The sequence below is a fragment of the Sciurus carolinensis genome, chromosome 3 (assembly GCF_902686445.1).
Source record: "Sciurus carolinensis chromosome 3, mSciCar1.2, whole genome shotgun sequence".
Lineage (NCBI taxonomy): Eukaryota > Metazoa > Chordata > Mammalia > Rodentia > Sciuridae > Sciurus > Sciurus carolinensis.
Genome location: NC_062215.1, coordinates 103,584,155 through 103,604,518, shown reverse-complemented (window position 1 = coordinate 103,604,518; position 20,364 = coordinate 103,584,155). Strand labels below are relative to the sequence as shown.

General features: G+C 38.4%; 1 protein-coding gene and 1 pseudogene across 12 annotated transcripts in view; one reads left to right on the top strand and one right to left on the bottom strand.

Annotated features, from left to right (window-relative positions):
- Nucleotides 1-20,364, bottom strand: part of Fmnl2 (formin like 2) — a 293,575-nt gene that overhangs the window by 240,279 nt on the left and 32,932 nt on the right. The gene's annotated exons all lie outside the window — the stretch shown is intronic.
- On the top strand, nt 2,461-3,239 carry LOC124981218 (40S ribosomal protein S3a-like; annotated as a pseudogene).

The window sequence follows — 20,364 nt, the reverse complement described above, 5'->3', positions numbered from 1 at the left end:
ATTTAGTAGTTAGACTCATTTCTGTTTAACTTTTCAAGCCAGGTCATCCCAAATAGCAAGTGTAGTATATGACTTGTAAAGCAGAAAAGGGAAAATACTTCCCTCCAATGAAAATCAGAATTATATCCAGACATTTTCTTCCAGTTTTCCAATGTGGAAACACTTAGTGATAGCTGTTCAAATGCTTAGTCTAGATCTAAGACATTAGAAGAAATGAAAGAAGGGGAGAAATTTGTGTGCAACAGGGTTTTTTTTTCGTTTTATTTTGTTTTTTTTTTTGTTGTTGTTGTTGTTGTTGTTGTTGTTGTTTTTGCAGAAATGCCATGATTAAACAAGGCTTATACTTATAGAACCACATTAAAGACTTCAGAATCCTGTTTACTCTCTATATTGACAAATATGTTTAAGACTTTCTGACTGGAAAGCCAGTAGCTCTTAAGAATTATTTAAAAAACAAGAGATTCCACATGACTTTTGTTTTCACATTAAGAGAAAAAAAAAATCTTTTTTTTTTTTTTTTTTTTTTTTTTAATTTCCTACTTCATTTATCCTATTCATCTCAGTTGGGTCTTTGGTTGAAGCACAACTGAAAGAAGACAAAGCCTGGGCCAACTATCCAAAGCAGAACAAACTGTCTTCTGCTCAAGATTTTTATAAAAATAAATCTGGCTTACAAAAAGGAATTTATGGAGATTTCCACATTGTCCTCTCATTTCATATGAGCCTGTTGATTTTTTTACTCATTTCTATTTTCTCCAAATTCATGTTGGATAGGGAAGTTAAACAAAATTTCTATCATTGTAGTCTAGCTAAACATAAACACAAGTTTCACATTTCAAATCATAAGATTATATCTAATTTGACTTTTAATTTTAAGAGATCAGTCCAGATGGTAGTAGAAGACTATTGTGGAGACACAAAATTGGAACAAGTTTCCTAAGAAAGCTATCAGTCCATGTGAGGCATAATCAAGCAGTGAATCTCATTTAAATCCAAAACACCTTGGAATGGGGTTTTTTTTCCTCTTCGGATCAAGACATTTAGTTCGATCTTTTGCCTAGAACTTGCTGGCAAGCTGTACGTTCCATGATCTGTATCCCAAGCACTACTCATCTCTTTAACTCTTGTTGGGGTTTGTCACCTCTTGTTACACAACGCCATGGCAACCCAGCTTGAACATACAGACATTCCAGCGATTGAAAGAACATTCCAACAACTAATACAGGCTGACCAGAACGGAGCTTCTGCAACCAGATTTTCAACTGGGAACTCAAGAATTAGAAATTTTAATAACTTTTTTTAAGCTACAGTTTTGTGGGAGAATAAGACATACCTATCCTTGCCACTTTAGAATTCTGATTTGGTAGGAATCACTTTTGGTGCTAAGTAGAAAATAAAAGTATCATGCTTACTCTTTATACTCAACTGAATTGAGAGCAAAATTTTAAGTGGCATGGACAGGAAACCATTCCTGCAAATTTAGTTTTTCAAGTTTCAGTCCAACAAATTTTTGCTTATTCTCAAACTATTTTATATCACTTCAGCACATCTGTAAGACTAAATAAAATTCTTGCCAATCTTTCCAGGGTAACCTATGATGAGAGTGAGTTATTTTACTTATAAGTTTGAGTACAATATTTTCCAAAATCAAAGAAAAAAACAACTAATGTTTTATAATATAAATGATTAACTACATGTTTCTTAGTGTGGGAGATCAGGTTATTGTTCTTCATTTAAAAACATCTACATCAACTTTTTTTAGAAAATGATTTCCACATGTATCTACTATGTCTGCAAGGGTTCCAACTGACTGTCCTGTTGATGCCAGCTCAAAAACACACACACATGCACGTGCACACATACTAAGAACTAAGCAAAACTTGTGTCAGGTTGGTGAATATTTCTAGCACATAAAAGAAAACTGGGGAAATCGTGGCACAAGGCTGAAATCAAAATCACCCAGAGCACAGCTGGAGATCTCTGTACTGTGTGCATTTACAATCCACAACTGGTTTGCTACTTGGAAAAAGTGAAATTTAGACATCCAAATCATACTACACACCAAAATTAATTCCACATGAACAAAAGTTAATCCTTTAAAAAATATGTGTCTAATGCTAAAATTAAGTCAGATGTATTTTTTAATTCAATAGTTAGTAAGAACACTGTTAGCCTTCAAAATCAAGACAAAAATGACTATGAATTTAAATTTTGATTATGCAAAAAATTTAAAATTTGTAGGCCTAAAAAACTAATATAAAAAGGGAAGTGGGAAAAACAGTCAAAACAAATTGAGTTATCATCTACTCCAGGGTCAGCCAACAATGACCCACCAGCCAAATCCAGCCCACTGCCTGTTGTTATACAGCCCATGAATAGTTTTTATAAAGTAAAATAAAGAGGAGTAAAATTCCAGGACATATAAAAACTACAGAAAGTCTTTTGGCTCTGAGTAGCACCATGGCATTTGGCAAGAACAAGTGTCTTACAAAAGGCAAAAGGGAGCCAAGGAGAGAGTGGTTGATCCATTTTCTAAGAAAAAGTGGTATGATGTGAAAGTACAAGCTGCATTCAATATAAAAAATATTGGAAAAACACTCGTCACCAGGACTTGAGGAACCAAAAGTGCATGTGATAGCCTCAAAGGCCATGTGTCTGAAGTGAGTCTTGCCCATCTACTGAATAATGTTCCATTTAGAAAATTCAAGCTAACAACTGAGGATGTTCAGGGTTAAAACACTGCCTGATTACCATGGCATAGATTTTACCTGTAACAAAATGTGTTCCAAGGTCAAAATATGGCAGACCATGATTAAATCTCATGTTAGTGTCAAGACTACTGAGGATTAATTGCTTCATCTGTTCTGTGAGTTTTTCTAAAAAATTTAACAATTCTATAAAGACGACCTCTTACACGCAGTGCTAACAGGTACACCATATCCAGAAGGAGATGATGGACCTCATTACCCAGGAGAAGACAACAAATGGCTTGAAAATGGCCAATAGACTAATTCTAGGCAGCACTGGGAAAGACTAGAAGAGCCTTGCCAATTTATTTATCCCGTTTATTCTGTCCTCATTAGAAAATGAAAATGCTAAAGAAAGCCCAGTTTGAACTGAGAAAACTCATGGGGTTTCATTGTGAATGTAGTAATTCTGGAAAAGCTACTGTACATGAGACAGGTACTAACATCGAATAAGCTGATAGACATGAACAACCAGGCTAAGAATCTGTTTAAAATTCAGATTTTACCTAATGACAAATAAAAAGTCCTTTTTGTCAGGAGAAAAGAACTATATAAAATTCACATTTCAGCAGGGTACAATGACGCACATCTATAATCCCAACAACCCAAAAGGCTGAAGTGGGAGGATCACAAGGTCAGCCTCAGCAACTTAGTGAGACTCTATCTCATAATAAAAATTAACAATTGCTGGGGGCATATCTCAGAGGTAAAGTGCCCCTTAGGTTCAACCCCCAGTACCACCACACACACAAAAATGTTTTTTCACATTTCAATGTCCCATCAGTACACCGCTACTCTTGGTCACTTGCTGTCATCTTAGGCAATGTTCACCCTTTATCAGCAAGAGTGAGTAGCTGCAACAGAATCTGTATGACCCACAAAGCCTGAAATATTTACTACCTGGCCCTTAACAGAAAATCAACCAACCCCTGACCTACTATGCAAACAGCTTGTCTGAGGAACAGTAAGGTCCAATAAATAAATAGGTGAAGGAAAAAGGTTTTAAGTAAAAGAAAAATACAACTGTTAAGAAAAAAAAAATTTTAATGCTCAATTTCATTCTTAAATTAAAAGAATCTATTTGACCTACCAAATGAAGAGAGTTTTGAAGAAGTCAAGGCACAATGCTGTCATGGGTATGGTAAAACAAGAGTGAAGAAGCTAGGGCTGTGGAGATAGCTCAGTGAGACCCTGGGTTCGATCCCCAGCACCGCCAAAAAAAAAAAAAAGTGAAGAAGCTACAGGTGACACATTAAATATACTCAACACTTTGAGAAAGCAATATGGCAAAAAGAAACCAGTCAAAAAAAATGTCCACCACTCATTTCTCATCTATCTCAAGAACATAATCTGTATAATGGGCAACTACATACACAAAGAAATAATTTTTTATATCTGAAAGTTTTCATATACCTGCAATTAAGATCTACATGTATTACTGTATATGTTTCCTGATACTGAGATGATGATGCACCACTTTTTAATCAACGATGTCTTACATTTACTACATAGAGGCAATTCACATAGTTCCAAAGAAGAGCGCGGAAAGAGGACCCATCAGGCCAAGTGGTTTCTTGACAGGACACAGCCACTGATAAAACCACAGAAGCAGAGAAAGGGACTTGATGCCTGGTATCTCTCTCCTCCCAGTTTTCCTAAAGTCCTCCCACTGGTCAATCCAACTGGCAACCAGGGAGTAAGAAAGCCTGGAGAATCCAGTCTGTCAGCCAGCACCACTGCCCACTCCCCAGAGGAGGGCAGAGAATCCACTGGGAGGAGGTGCTATGGTTTGTGTCTCTTCCAAACTTCAAGTGTTGAAACATGATGGGACTGAGTTGGGGTCTTTAAGAGGTGAACAGGCCATGAGGGCTCCTTCCCCATTAATGGGATCAGGGCCCTCATATACAAGGCTTCTCTCAGTGTTTGGCTTCTTGCCCTTCTACCTTCTGCGGTGTAAAGATGCAACAAAAAGGCCCTCATCTGACCAAAAGGTGATGCGTTGGTCTAGAACTTGAGACTCAGCCTCCATAACTGAGAAATAAAATTTGGATCTTCAACAATCCAGTTTTATGTACTATGTTACAGCAACACAAAACACAAGATAGGAGGGTAAAGAGAAAAACCATCTCATTCATTCTCCCAATCACCCAACAAATATGAAAAATCCTTTCTTAATGCAGCAGGAGGAAAAGGTAAATTTTACCAGATCATCCAATAATTCAGGACCTGAATAGTGTTGATTGTTTCAATGGCATTGATTGCTTCAAAACTAATTTCTGACAATGGGTATTTTTAAAAATTGAAAAGTCAAACTTTTTATAAAGACAACATTTTACATAATGTTGAGGTTAAGATGTTAGGCAAACAGTTATCCCTTTTGTTAGGTACAGAGTCTCACTTAAACTGTATGGAAATAGAATAGAAATTGGAAAATAAAGTGTGAATCATTTTAAATAGCAGGAACTTGGTAATCTGGCAGTTGATTCCAGAAGTTGGCAGAACTAGGGATGAGAGTAGATTTGTGTTTTCCAGACACTGCAGATTTGGGGTGTGGGATAAATTTTTTAAATTTTTAAAATTATTTCTGATCAAATCTTGGTAAGGCCTCTACCTAGAGTTATTTCATTAAGAACATACAAGACTTATAGTAAAAGAAAAAAGAGAAAAGGTTTATTTTGACTCCCAATTTTGAAAGCTTCTGCCCATGACTGGGCACACCTATTGTCTGGAGGCCTGAATGAGATAGCACATCATGGTGGGGGCACATGGTAGAGCAAAGTTGTTCACCTCATGGTGAAACAAGAGAGACAGGAAGAGACTGTGGTCCCACAGTCCTCCTCCAGGGCATGCCCCTAATGACCTGAAATCTCCCTCCATGTTCTGCCTCCTAAAGGTACCACCACCTCCCAATAGAGCCGCCCTGAAACCAACCCTTTAACACATGAGCTTTTGGGGGACAATCCAGACACAAACTGTAATAGTTACCCTCAGGTTGCTGGTACCGTATTTCTGATAACTGCCCTTGTGTCACTATATTCAAAACTCCTTTTGGGAAATATGAAAAAGTGGGTGCCTCATCCAGAATAAAAATTAACTTGACATCCAACAACTCTAAGTGAAACTCATTACCAACCAAGAAAGTCAACTGACCATGGCAGCACCCAGGTTTACTCCTACCACGAGGTCCTTTCCTTCCCATCCCAGTGGACTCCACTCCCCCTGGCTCTCTGTGCATTTCCATTCAACTACCTCTCTGCCTTTTGTACTTGTTGTCCTTAATAACTGTTTACTAAAACAGAATCTCCCAGAAGGTCATTCATTATCTGTCTCCAGGTGGGTTTATTTAGCATTCTCTAAGTCATTCTTTCAGTGTCCAGAGTGAAGTTGCCCACAAGTCAAGATAGGGTGAATCAAATTTAGGCACCAATTTCTACCTCTAGAATCAATTCACCAAGACATAGAGCTGTAATTCTGGTTGGAAGTTTAATAATCTATCCTTTAGCTAACAGTGCAGGAACAGATGGAAATTGAAGAAATAAAACACAAAAAGGGTGTGGTTACCATTGTCATGGTATTAATTCAAGCCTTACCCTTAGCTAAGAATGGACAGTAACAACCCTTTCAAACACAGATGTGAAAGCTGACAATATCTTAATGGCTTTTGCCTTCTAGAAACCATGTATTTATATACTTGAGTTAAACAATTGCTTAATCATTACATAAATTAGGATATAAGGGGTAGGGTATGTAAGATTTCAGAGTTGAAGACCTAAGCACGCACGCTAAGACAAAGCATCTTACTCTACTGTAGACTAAATGTGTCCCCTCAAAATTCTTACGTTGAAACGCACGCTAAGACAAAGCATCTTACTCTACTGTAGACTAAATGTGTCCCCTCAAAATTCTTACGTTGAAACGTAACACCTAAGACAATGGCATTAGAAGATAAGGTCTTCGGGGAGGTAATTAGAGCATGTGGATGGAGTACCCACATGGGGGTAAAAGAGGCCCCAGAGAGCTCCTCCAACCCTCCCACCATGTGGGGACACAACAAGAAGTTGTCACCCATGAACCAGGAAGCAAATCCTTGCCAGACACTGAGTCTGTCAGTACCCTGAGTTTAGGCTTCTCAGTCTCCAGAACTGTGGGTGGGGAAGGTACTTTTGTTCCTAAGCTTACAGCCCCAGCAGACTGACACCTTCAGTATACTGAGTGAGCCTTTGCAGAGGAAAAATGTTAAATTGCTCCTTTCATTCACACCACTCTCCAGGTCATTGTGAATTGGGAAATTTTGCTTTTGAATCCAACCAAAGCCACAAAAATGAACATTTTTACTTTATTCATCACTCAGTTGTACTGCCTCATACAATTGACCATCATGCATTTCATTTTTTAACAGTCATTTTTAGTGAGGACTGAGTTGATTATTTTCATTAAAAGAAAAATAAACCAGTTATGAGCTCTGAAAAGTAGGGAAATATATTCACAAATGTGAACACTGCAGTTTGTCTGTTTGTTTGTTTGTTTTTCAAGATCTGAAACATAGGTTCTAAGCCACTTCAGTTGAATTTCTCTTTAAAAAGTGCCTTTGGTTTGAAGACTTCCACACAAACTCTCAGTCAACAGTTCCTACAAGGACATTAAAATCAACAATTAAAAGAAAAAACTGTCATCACAATAGGTACCTTGGATTATTGAGCTCTTGTTCTAAATAGAACTCTTTTACAGGCAGAATATAAGGTATCAGTTCTTTGAGAACTTACCTTGACTCATTTATATTGATCCTCAGTACATGAGAATTTTCCTCCTCTGTGAGAACTAATCTCAATTACTTCTTTTCATCTCTAAACTATATTACCAAGTAGTATGAAATATGACACTAGAGTCTTTAAGAATCTTTGTCACCCAAGAAGAAATGATAGAGCAGAGTATTTTTAATTCTCATCCTATTAGCCTCGCTACCAGCAGGACAAGAAACCTTTTCAATAAAGAACAGAAAAATTTTTTCAAGAAAATGTACAAAGCCAGAGTACACAGCATACTCAAGGCATAGATATGGAAGAATTTGTGTGAGGAATTCCTTGATGGTAAACACCAGGAATAATTTTGAAAGGAAGGTCCAGTGTGTCTGTCTTAAACACCTTGAGTGTTCTCAACAAAGTGTGAAGCTGGGGGATTCTATAATCCTAATATAGCTCCTGTACCTACAGAGTCACATTTACCAAGTTTGCTTACAGTCCCTGGGTTTATCAGGGTGCCAGTAACAATACCAAGTTCTTAAGGCCAGTGAGCTTCAAACAAGCTACCTTATAAATAAAAGCATTTTATCTCTAAATTAACAACAGTAGTATTTAATACTAAACTGTTCTAATCATATCAAGCAATCAGCCGACCAAGAATATGAGGTTCACACATCCTAGTAGATGGCACTTTCCACTTGTCAGAAAAGTAAGAGAGCCCAGGGAAATGTACATGACCATCAGAAGACAGCAGGTTCTGCACGGGCCCCAACACAAGACCTCTAGGCTTATAAAGGACAAACAGGAGCAACACTGCTTTCAGATGCCAGGAGCCACCCAAAGCATTCCTCAATATCACAGTACTCAACAAGTGAGCAGGCAACTAAATCTAATAAACTTTACCAGTGGCCTAATACAAAGCAAGGCCCTGGGCTGGTGGCTGTTATTAAGAAAAGCATCTAGGACGAGTGACTCATCCAACAGGAATAACATAAAATGATCATTTTCAATCACACTGTCACCTATTAAACTAAAACTCTACTTAGACCCAAGGTACCGACTTGGGGCTTTGGCATTTAACCCAGGCCTCCTACAGCAGTCACATATTACAGTCACCCACAGAGCAACGAAGATCCCTTTCCAATTCCCAGTAAGGACTCCACCTCAAGAGAAGCTGCTCTCTTTCATGAAATATCTATGAACCAGCCATCCCTCGTGGTCTTTTGCTTTTGACTTGTGGTTTCTCAGGCTCCTTGGAGAAAGTGAAGACAGAGAAAAGTTCAGCAAAAAGAAAAGAAAACTAGTCCAAGAGGCAATTTGCCTCCTAGGACAACAAAGTGTTTTTTCTACCTGTTGTTGAGGGGAATCAAATACATTCTAAAATCAAAAATACTACTTCCCGTATTACCACATAATGTAAGTAATGAGACAATGATGAAAATTAATTTTGAAAATGAGAACAACGGGAAAGGAAAAGGGGGTGGATCATGAACTGAAATCAATTTCTATGCATGTATGAGTCAGAATGAACCCAACTATTATGTATAACTATAAAGCTCCAATAAAATAAATAACAAAAATGGGGGGGGAGGCTAGGGTTGTGGCTCAGTGGTACAGTGCTTGCCTGGCACGTGTGAGGTACTGGATTCAATTCTCAGCACCACATATAAATAAATAAATAAAAGATCCATCAACAACTTAAAATGTTAAAAAAAAAAAAAAAAAGAAGAGAAAAGGGGAGGGAACATGCCAAAAGGCAGTGGTATGGTAACTCACTTCTGAGTTTTTCCAGTCAGTGAATACCTCAATGCCAAAAATTCCTAGACTTCCAATCTATAAAACTGTTCAAAAGTACTAAATCAGACAGATTAAAAAAAAAAAAAAAAAAAAAAAAAAAAAAACTGCTGAAAAAGTAGGATCCAGAAAATTCTACAAAGAAAATGGACAGACATGCATAAGGTCAACAGCATGAAAATCTAAGTACCATAATTAGCAAAAAAAAAGACTACAAAGGGAAAAGTGATAAGTGAAGCCTAAGTTTTGTTGAATGAGTTAAAGTACGAATAGCCAAACTACTTACCACATGCACTGACCACCCACCCCACAAATGAAGAGGTTATTTAAAAGCACAATATAACTACTAAGACAGAACCTCCCCAGGGAGGAAGTGAAGACTTGAGTAGCCATCTCAGATGAGCTTAGCACCCCAGAGGTGAGCTAAGAAAGGTCTTAAGCGGGCCACATTCAGGGTTCTCAGAAGGGCTGTATCCTGAATGAAGTTCACACCTTACTCACTCAGATCAGCATGTACCCAGGGGTAGGACTAGTCCTTACATCTCCCATTTCATGGAGACCACTAGGAAATGCATGCCATGATGGCCAACCAAGACAGTGCCAGGAATAAACCTCAGTGAGGGACGCTAGGAGAAACGCCTATTTATCTCATCTCCTTGTTTCCCCCAAACTGTCCTGCCTTCTATTGTCACCAATGATGGAAACTTTCCTGAAACCCTCATTTCTAAGCCTCCTAAGGGAAACAGAGGACCTTATTATGACTTCTCCTTTCAAGATGCTGAAGCACAGACATCTGCAGGACTGCATATATGCCACTTAGAATGCAGACAGCAAATCCAGGAGGGGTGGAAGAAAGATAAATCAAGGCACTGCTGACAAACTTTTATTACGATTTGGCAAACAAACTGCTGAAGCATTTTCATATGGTTAAGTTGATCATTTGAAGAAAATCCACAGTGTAAGAACATAATATAGGCTCTTCAGAGCAACCCTTTTGAGCTTCATTAAAAAACCACCAGCACTTGACTACAACCCCAATTAATAGCAAAGAGCAATAAATACCAACAGACTTCTAGGTAAACTTTTGCAGAGATCAAATCAGCCAAACAACTCTGTCCCTGTTTTAGTCAGCTTTTTTGCTGCTGTGCCTAAAAGATCCAACCAGAACAATTTTAGTAGGAAAAGTTTATTTGGGGGTTCACAGTTTTAAAGGTCTTAGTCCACAGAAAGCCAGCTCCATTCTTCAGGACTCTAGGTAAGGCTGAATATCATGGCAAAAGAGTGTGGCAGAGGGAATGAGCTCACACAGTGATCAGGAAGCAGGGAGACTCTCCACTTGCCAGATACAAGTATATACCCCAAATCCGTGCCCCAATTCCCACCTCCTCCAGTCACACTCTACCACTTCAGTTACCACTCAGTTAATCCCTATCAGGGGATTAATTCACTGATTGGGTTAAGGGTCTTGTAAACCAATCATTTCTTCTCTGAACCTTCCTGCATTGTCTGGCACTGAGAACACCACACCCAAACCATAACACCCTCTTTGCCCCACCCTACCTTTTCCTAACCATGGGTTCCCCCTAATTGAAACCCTAATTGAAACTCACCAGGAGAGTGAACATTATGATCATCTGGTATAATAACACATCACACACTCACAGGGCATGGATTGAACCACAGCACAGTTTAAACCACCATAGATAGCAATTTGCTCCTAAACAAAAGAATTTTATACTTAATTTTCAAATTATTGTTATTAGAAGCAGATTTGTAAGGCCACTAAGAAGAAAAAGGCCTGAGCTCATCTCTCCATCCCTGCCTCCCTCCCTCCCTCCCATGCCTTCTGGCTCATCTTTACTGCCCAGAGGAGAATGTACCTGCCAACTTATGTCAAGAGAAAACCACTTCATCCCCAACTTAGATGCTGCTTCTTGGGTACTAGTGTGCTTTTAGCACCAAAACAGTTCCTTGTTTAAGGGTCACTGTTAAGTCTTTCAACAAATACACATTGACAAGGTACAAGAGCAATCCACACAGAAGTCTCTGGATTAAAATGCTCATGGATAAGGTCACTGAGGAGTTAGACAAGTCAGAGAGCATCACCTCTGGAGTTACCTGTTTAAAAAATTTAAAAATCACCCAACACATTTTCAGTAACCATATTAAAAGAGATCAGTTTATTAGCTTAGTTGACTACTGTGTTAGGATTAGGAGATGAAGTATCATTGAAGAAAAAATATAAACCTAGAGTGCAGCTTCTTTTCTTTCTCTTTCTCTTGTGTGGGAGCAACAGAAAGCTTGAGAAAGATTCTAGAAATGCATGCAGGCTCTGGACCAAGAAAACCAATCTAAGCTAAAGGTAGGATGGCCTCCACCAGAAATGCTCACTTTCCAAAATCCAGATACAAACTTCCCAAGAGCTGAGACGCCCAGGAGGGAAGAGCACTTGCACCCAGTAAGGCTGCCTCTGCTGACCCAACAAGAGAAGAGGCCATCTGTCAGTGTGATGCTTGAAGGGTGCTAAATCCATACGAGTTCCTGAGGGAAGACTCCACTTCTGTCCTAGGGGAAGAGCAGGGGTAGTCACTGATCACGAGAACTCTTCTATCTAATCTCTTGTTAACACTGGTCATTGAGTAGACCATATCCCTCCACGTGACATACGTAAGACCTACCTCAACATCCCCAATGTCTGCTGGACCACAAGGACTAGTTGTCTAGACTCTAAAGAGAAGGGCATGATAAAAAGAAATAAGGGAAAACATTTAAACCCAACCTTATATAGTGGCTTTGGAGTTAGCTCAGTCTTGGTTCCAATCTAGAAGTTGTTACTTAATTTGCTCAAAGACTGTGATGAACTATTTACTCCTTAGAATCAGTTTCCTTGCCCATAAAATGGACAGAAGCTGCCTATCTTGCCAAAGCTGCTATGAAATTTTAAAAGAAAAATATATACAAAGTAAACTGTCAGGAAATGGTAATTAATATTCCTTTTTTTTTTTTTTTTTTTTTTTTTTTTTAATTTTGTCAAAAGGTGATCCCAAATACATGCCGGTCAAGAGTGAGAAGAATTTACTAGACACAGTTCTTGTAATACAATTAAAGAAATGTAAAGAATGAGATCTATACAGCACACAGCCACCCAGATGTAGTAATACACACGTGATTTTCACAAATTCCGTTTATGATGTCAAGATTCTCTAAACAAAACAGACATGCTCATGATCAAACTGTATAACTTCTGCTTATTTCTTCACCACAAATAATTAAGACCCTCAAATATAAAATTTATGTTCTAATTTACTTTCTCTAAGTTTGGGGATGGCTAGGATTTCCTCAATGACCTTGGGTTTCAAAAGTTAACTATTATGGTTTTTTGCTTCTTTTATGTTTTTGTTTCTGGTTTTTTGGTTTTGGTTTTGGTTTTGGTTTTGTTTTGTACCAAGAACTGAACCCAGGGACACTTAACCACATACACAGCCCTTATTTTAATTTTGAAACAGGGTCTCGGTCCTGGCTAAGTTGCTAAGGCTGGCTTTTAACTTGAGATTCTCCTGCCTCAGCCTGAGTAACTGGGATTACAGGTGTGAACAGTCATGCCGGGCTCATTTTCTTTTTTTCCAGCACTGAGGGGTTGAACCTAGGGTGGGGCTCTACCACTCAATGATGGCCCCGATTTTTTTGCTTGTTTTGAGTCAGGGTCTCACTAAATTGCTGAAGTTGGTCTCAAACTTGCATGTGATACTCCTGCCTCAGCCTCCCCAGTTACTGGGACTACAGGTATGTGCCACCATAGCTGGCTATTACAGCAACTTTCAAAAGGAAAAGAGTGCCAAGTCTGCCACACCATTCTGGAAAAATATAATATTAAGACATTATTATAAAAATACCATTATTAATAGTTATCTCTTACAGTATGTACTAAATTCAGAGTTTTATACAGACAAGGAGCAAATAATTATCACTACCGGTAGCAATTTCTAAAAAGAAAATTTCTTTAATAAAAGGAAATAACCCAAATTTAGAGCCTAACACAGATGCCTACCAAAACTAGTTATTTTTTAAAAAGGTATAAATTAGTAAGTGCCTACACACAAAATGTTTCTTCCAGATAACCAGAGCCTACTTGGTTCAACCACCTTCAGGGTTCCTAATGGAGGTAAATTTAACATTACCATCAATCTCTCCTCCCAGAAATTAAGACAAGTACCTCTCTCTACCCTCTTGGTCCACCCCCTCACCACTTCATATTTTTTCCAGCTTTATTAAAGTGTAAGTAACAAAGAGAAATTATACATATTTAGTATGTACAATGTGATGTTTAGATATATTATCATACACTGTAAAAGGATTACCACTATCAAGCTAACAGATCCATCACCTCGCATGGTTACCTTTTCAGGCGTGTGATGAGAACACTTGAGATGTACCCTCTTCACAAATTTCAAGCATAAAATTCATGAAGAGCCTGAATAATGCAGCTAAAAGCCTGAAGAAGGTTCTCCAGCTAGCCTCTTCAGCACCACGCTCTCTGTGGAGGCCGATAGACTCCTCCCAGTCTTAAGTTTTGCTTTTTTTGCACCAGGACTTCAAAAGCACTAAAGAGGGTCAAAAAGGATCTACCAGACTTTATTATCAGAATTCCAGTCAGAGAATTTGGGCTAATCACAAGAGGTCATTCAGATGAAGAAAACACACATGTGCTTTCCTCTCATCCTGATTAAGGTGTTTACTGTGGCAATAAATGTAACTGACAGGTACCAAAAATTTCCATACAAAAATGGAGACAATCTTTCAACACTTTGGCTGTAAGTAATATGTGTACCTTACATTTACTTTCTATTAAGTGCTTCAAAAAGTAGAAGAAATGGTCAAAACTGCTATGTAAAGTTGCTACCTCATGCTAGCTTATAAGCAGTTACTTTGTTTCTTGAAGTGGTTCATTTAAAGCACTACTGCATTTTATTTTTTCAAAACCCACCACTGCAATTGAGTACAGCAGCCAGAAGGTTCACAGGAACCATTTCAAATGCCCAAAACTGTAAAATGTATTTTTAAAAAATCAGATAGTTATTTCAGAACACAGAATAAAGGCTGTGACCCTCCTGACCCCACTGGCAGGAACATTAGCCCATATTCCATTCTGCTGTTTTTCTGAAGAGAACTTCAAATAAGATCTCTGCTGTGAACAAAGATATTCAAAGAGAAGCTCCTCTGGTAGCCCAGCAGTGAGATCAGGCTTCCCCTCTGAAAGGGGACCACGCAAGGACATGAAGTAGCTTGGAGATCATGAGCTCCTGTGCTCAAGGAAGCTCTGAACACCAAGATAAGATGCATGAAATATACCGCGGTACAGCTTTCCAGTCACCTATTCTTGTAATCACTTCTACTTCTCGGGCTACCTGTCTTGTGAATTAGAACCTAAGGCAAAATCAACTTCAGGTGCTTCAATAAATCCCAAAGCAACTCAGCAGATGAGCCAGGTGTCATCAAACTATGATGGATGACAATATATATCAATCCATATTCACAGATGAGACTTCAGGAGATTCACAACTTTGGTTTCAAAACAAGGCTTCTTTTATATCATTTGAAACAAAGAGGACGAAAACTATTAGGCATTTATTAAGAACTGTTTTAGGCATTATACACATTTTCCCACTTAGTCATGTTAAGATCCCATTTAGTGACTGGGGTTATAGCTCAGTGGTAAAGCACTTGCCTAACATGTGTGAGGCACTGGGTCCAATTTTCAGTACCACATATAAATAAGTTTAAAAAAGGTTCATTGACAACTAAAAAAAAATACTATTTAAAAAAATCCACTTTGCATATGAGAAAAGGAAGGCTCAGTTTAAGCAAGCTGCCATAAAGTGCAGATGTAACTAGTGAAGCCAGTTTTTTCCACCATTGCTATCATTTATCCTTTAAACTGACTGGCTGGTTCAAAAGACACTGTAACATAGCACTACAACAGACAACATAGAACAAAGTATATATCTGCAAATCAACTACATTGGGTATACAGAGCAGAAAAATAAGAGGTCCCCCGACAACTGATCCAAAGATTTGGTTACATATATTAGGGAGAAGATCAGTCAAAACAGTAGGAAAAATCTCAAGAGTGATCTATTAAGAGATGATCAAAGGGATGAAGGGAAAGTAGGGGCATTCCATGGAAAGGGGAAAATTTAAGCAAAGGTGCAGAGGTGGGAGAGCCGTGGGCAAGCAGGAACAATGAACAATTCCTTCAGCTTCACTGACTTCTCAGTGCCAGGATTGTGAAACATTTTAAGGTTGCAAGTTCCTCTGAAACTTGTAAGAAGTTACTACATACAATTAGGAGCGTGTGCATCCAATACTGCTGTCTTAATGAAGATCAGAGAGAGATAAGTCATTTGAGGTTTTTTTTTTTTTTTTTTTTGTATGTTTGTTTTAACCTCTTATGAAATCACTACATAGGCAAAAAAGCTTTCCAAGTGTTCACCAATGTTAACAATGGGCTACCTTTGGCTCAAACACATTCATACAATTTTGCACATATAAGTGGTTTATTCAATCAATATTTGCTGAATGCCTTCTATGTGCCAAGCACTGGTGCTCGGTGCAAGAAATACAAAAATGAACTTACCTTATTCTTGACTGCTGAAAGCACAGGAAGCAGCCACAATTAAAATGTGACAAGTGCTATAAAAATAGTAAACGGGGAATGACTACTGTTAATTAATTAGATAGAACTATCCTAAAAGGGTAGCAGCCAAAGCAATTTTTTGAAAGCACTATTTTGCCCACATCCAGGGCTATCATTGATTTGGCTAAAGTCTTGTAAAATAGATTACACATCTGTAGACATCTTCACAACGTTGCTAAACTTCCATTCACCTCTTCATTCCTATAGATTTCATCAGTATTTTCTATGAATACAAATAAGAAATAATCGATTGGGTCAGATAATGTAAGGGACAGTCCTTCAAACACATGCCTTTATATTAGTTCTCTATCATTACCCTTATCCATGTGCCCTACTATGAATTTAAGAAAGTCAACTAAAAAGTATCAAGTCAGAAAGTCCAATAAACCTCCCAAATATGTTAAATTTCTGTTTCCAGTAAGTTTTCCTAGACTTCTATTTGCCACAGTAAAGCTACTGACATGACACTCCCCTGGTCCTTGGGAAAGTATTATTCTGTAAGCCTGATGTAAAACACACCCTCCTAGCAGTACTGCTTGTTTACCAATTTGTTTAAATATTTGAGTTTTATCAGGAGAACTGAGTAAAACGATGATAAGATCCTTTAAAATATTATAAAATAAAATTGGAGGATGAAGAGATAAGCAAATAATGGAAGTACAACAATACTCTGAAACCTCACTGAGTTAGGCACTGACGTCTATTAGGCAACTCAGATCTGAGATCCATTAAATGAAATATGAAAATAAATTTACACCACCATAAACCATCCTAATTTTAAAGGAAGTTACTGTAAATGGATTAGCCAATAGTCACAGCAGAGTTCACTAACAATGTGGAAGCATTAATGAGGAAATGGCCAATAAGCCAACAGGGTGCTGTAACTTTATCTCCTGAACTTCCATGTGCCAGCCCCCATCCTGAAGCAGGAACTGGCTCAAGCCCAGACATACACACATAGCGTCCACCCTTAGAATATCATTATCAGCCTCCTGACAAATCACCTTCTGCATCAGCAGGGTTCAGCATCACTCTGTTAATCTCAAAGCTTCGATCTCTCTTCCATGAGAGTATCAGGAAGCACAGTATAGACAGCAGAAAGACAGCTGCTTTCACCCCTTTTTCTCCATCCATATTTGGGGGGAATGGTAAAGTTTTTATGCGTGGGGTCTTTTTTTGTTTGTTTTTTGTTTTTGTAGCTGCTTCATTCAGATCTCCCCAGTCATCATCCTCAACACCTGGAATAGCTTCTCCTCCCTCATATACTTCAAGACACACCTCTTCCCATTTTTAAAAATCTCTCCAGAAAATTCATTCCATGAAGAATTTCATTCACAGCACACACTTTCACCTATCTCGTTAGGAAGCATGTGAATAATGCATGATTCTTGCATAACAATAAGCTGTCTACACCACATTTCACACTGAAAACTTCTATTAATCCACCAACAAAGCAACAAGGCAACTAGGCCATGGATTACCGTCTCCGTTTTCCACATGAGCCCCGTCTGAACAGAAACCACACTGTGATCATTTTTGCATCCTCAGCAACTTACACAGACAATGCTTAATAAATAAGAAAGCAAGAAAGGGATTTGGGGGAGGTGAAACATTTGGTCTTCTGACTGCTAACTCAATGCTCTGAGAAAGAAATACAGAGAAAAGTAGGTTAGCCATAAAATTAAATACACAGTATAAATATGTAGTTTCTTATATCCAAGTAGAACCAACCAAAAGGATTTATGCCTGAATTATGATCTGAATATGTCCTTCCAGAGCTAAGAAAAACACTGGCATTATAAAAATAAAGTATAAATGTTGTTTTAATAGTTCCATAAATAGGGATATAAAACTGTTAAACATTACCTAGCACAAACTTGATACAAACACATTCTAAATGATCCTACTTGAAAATATGCTTGCATATAAACTTTCACCCAAAAGCAAAGGAATTCAGATGATGTGGGAGAAGCCTGGCAGAAATTATCTTGTGTCTTTAGGTTCAGAACTTTAAGAAAGTTTGAGAAACAAGCATCTAAATGATTTTATTGTGGGCCATTACTGCAAGTGTCAATTCTTTTAGCAAACCCAAGCAAAGAGATAAGAGAATTCTAACCACAGATAGAGACAAACAAATCCAAGAATAAGCTTCTATTCAAGTTCCCACTTCTCTAAGTCTTATTCTATAGAGCAGTACTGTGCACCAAACTTGCTGATGCTACAAATTATCTGTTTCCACCATCCAATATGGTAGATACTAGCCATATGTAGCTCTTGCATACTTGAGATGTAGCTAGGTTGGTTGAGAAACTGAATTTTGAATTTTAATTTACATTTAAATTACATGTAGCTGGTGGTTACCATACTGGAGAGAACCAACATACAAGATGAAAAAATGGCAATGCTGGGGTTCAAACCCAAGGTCTTGTGCACACTAGGCAAGTGCTCTACCACTGTGCTATATCACCTGGCCAAGATTCATTAACTTTCAACAAGATCTCTTTCAAAGGGGACAAACAGGATGGACTCCAAGAAGTCTAAAAGTAAGACCAAATGTTTATCTAAGAATTTTATTACTAATGTGGAACTTCAAGATCTAGTAAAGGGAAGTCTTATTCAAGGTCAAATAAATATCAACAGTCAGTCAGAAGCTGGGCTATTCCTCTACTCTCATCACCCTCCAAGATGGTAATTTGCCTAGAAGCTCAATAATGATACTAGATAAAAAAGGAAATTAACAATCACAAACTGCAATGTGTCAGTCACTAAGACAGGGTCTTTATAACTGCAATCATTTTTCATTCTTAAAATTCCGATAAGAAGCCCTTCCTATTCCAATTTAGCAACTCTAAAGAGATTGTTAAAACTAGGATTCTAGCCCAACTGTACAACTATACAACTGCCAAATGCCACACCGCCATACTGCCTCCTTCAAGGCGAGCTCTTCTCAAGATGTATCAGTTCTCTAATCCCCCAATGTTCATTGAAGTGGCTGACCACATGCCTTCAAAGCTACCAATGTCCAGCAAACTCTACCTAGAATGCAGAGAATCAGTGTCACCACCAAGCACCAAATAACCCTTCATTTCCAAGAAGGTAATGACAAGTTGTATTTCTCCCCCTTTCTCATAGAAGTCACTACCTTTGGCCTTACAGCAGGCCACATCAGCTGGAGAGCAGCCAAAGGAAGAGCATAGCACAGCCAGCATTTACTAATTAATCCCCACAGGTGTGTGAAGGAGGTCACAATATTCAGTAGTTATATCACACTTCACCTCCAAAAAGGCAGGTTGATCACCCAAGGTCACACTGCAAGGCCATCGTGCCTGAACTCTCCCTCAGCTCCCATGAATCCAAATGATCCTATGCAGAAATCCTCAGAAAGAACCTTTCTGACTTCAGAGGGACTCTTCACTCCACTGATAGCATCAGAGGTTCATGACATGTTCAAAGGGTTCCTGCACTGGACACCTCAGCTAGAAAAGTGACAGCAGATCCTAAGCAAATATATGTCCACAAAAAATCTGTACAAGGGGACGTATAATGGCATGACACTTAATTGCCCAAAAGTAGTAACCCAAATGTCCAACAATTAATGAAATGGAAAAATAAAATGTGGTTTACTTCACAGAAGCTAGTAAAAAAAGAAAAAAAATTGCCTAATAAAGACTTTGATTTTCAATCTTCTGGTTTGAGCAAAATTAGGGTTAATGGAAACTTGCTCTGGTGCCTCTACCCATTCCCCTAGTCTGGAGAGCCTGCTGTAGGAAAGCTAGTCAGCCAAGAAGAGAGACAGGACTCAAACTGTCTGACCACCAACGTGTGGTCCGTGTTCCAGAGATAGGACACTCCTCCCTTAACTGCAGAGTGTTATGGTCCCAAAGTTCTTCCTTTATGAAAAGGTTCTATAACAAAAGGCAGTACTATACTTGGGCATTGCAACTAAAACTCAGTCCTTTAAGGACAAAATTCATTGGAGAAACAAATATTTTTAAAAATTAAATAAAAACACATCTATATATGAAAAACCATTAATGACAACATCTCACATCCACCAATGAAATATTACATTTGCAGTTCAATAGCAATAGTGAAAACCAGTGACCTCCTCGAGGTCTAAAAGCAAGAGACAGTCTTGCAGGGAGAAGACCATACTGGCAGCTCACTCCTGCTCTCCGACTTCCACTGGCTAAATCCAACTGGAAATGAGAGACTCTAGTACAGTATAGAAGGGTAAGCAAAGTGTAGAGTGACTCTGCATGCAAAACAAAATTTATCTGGGGTTGGGTTGTAGCTCAATGGTACAGTGCCTGCCTGGCATGTGTGAGGCATTGGGTTCATCCTCAGCACCACATAAAAATAGATAAAATAAAAACATTGTGTCTATCTA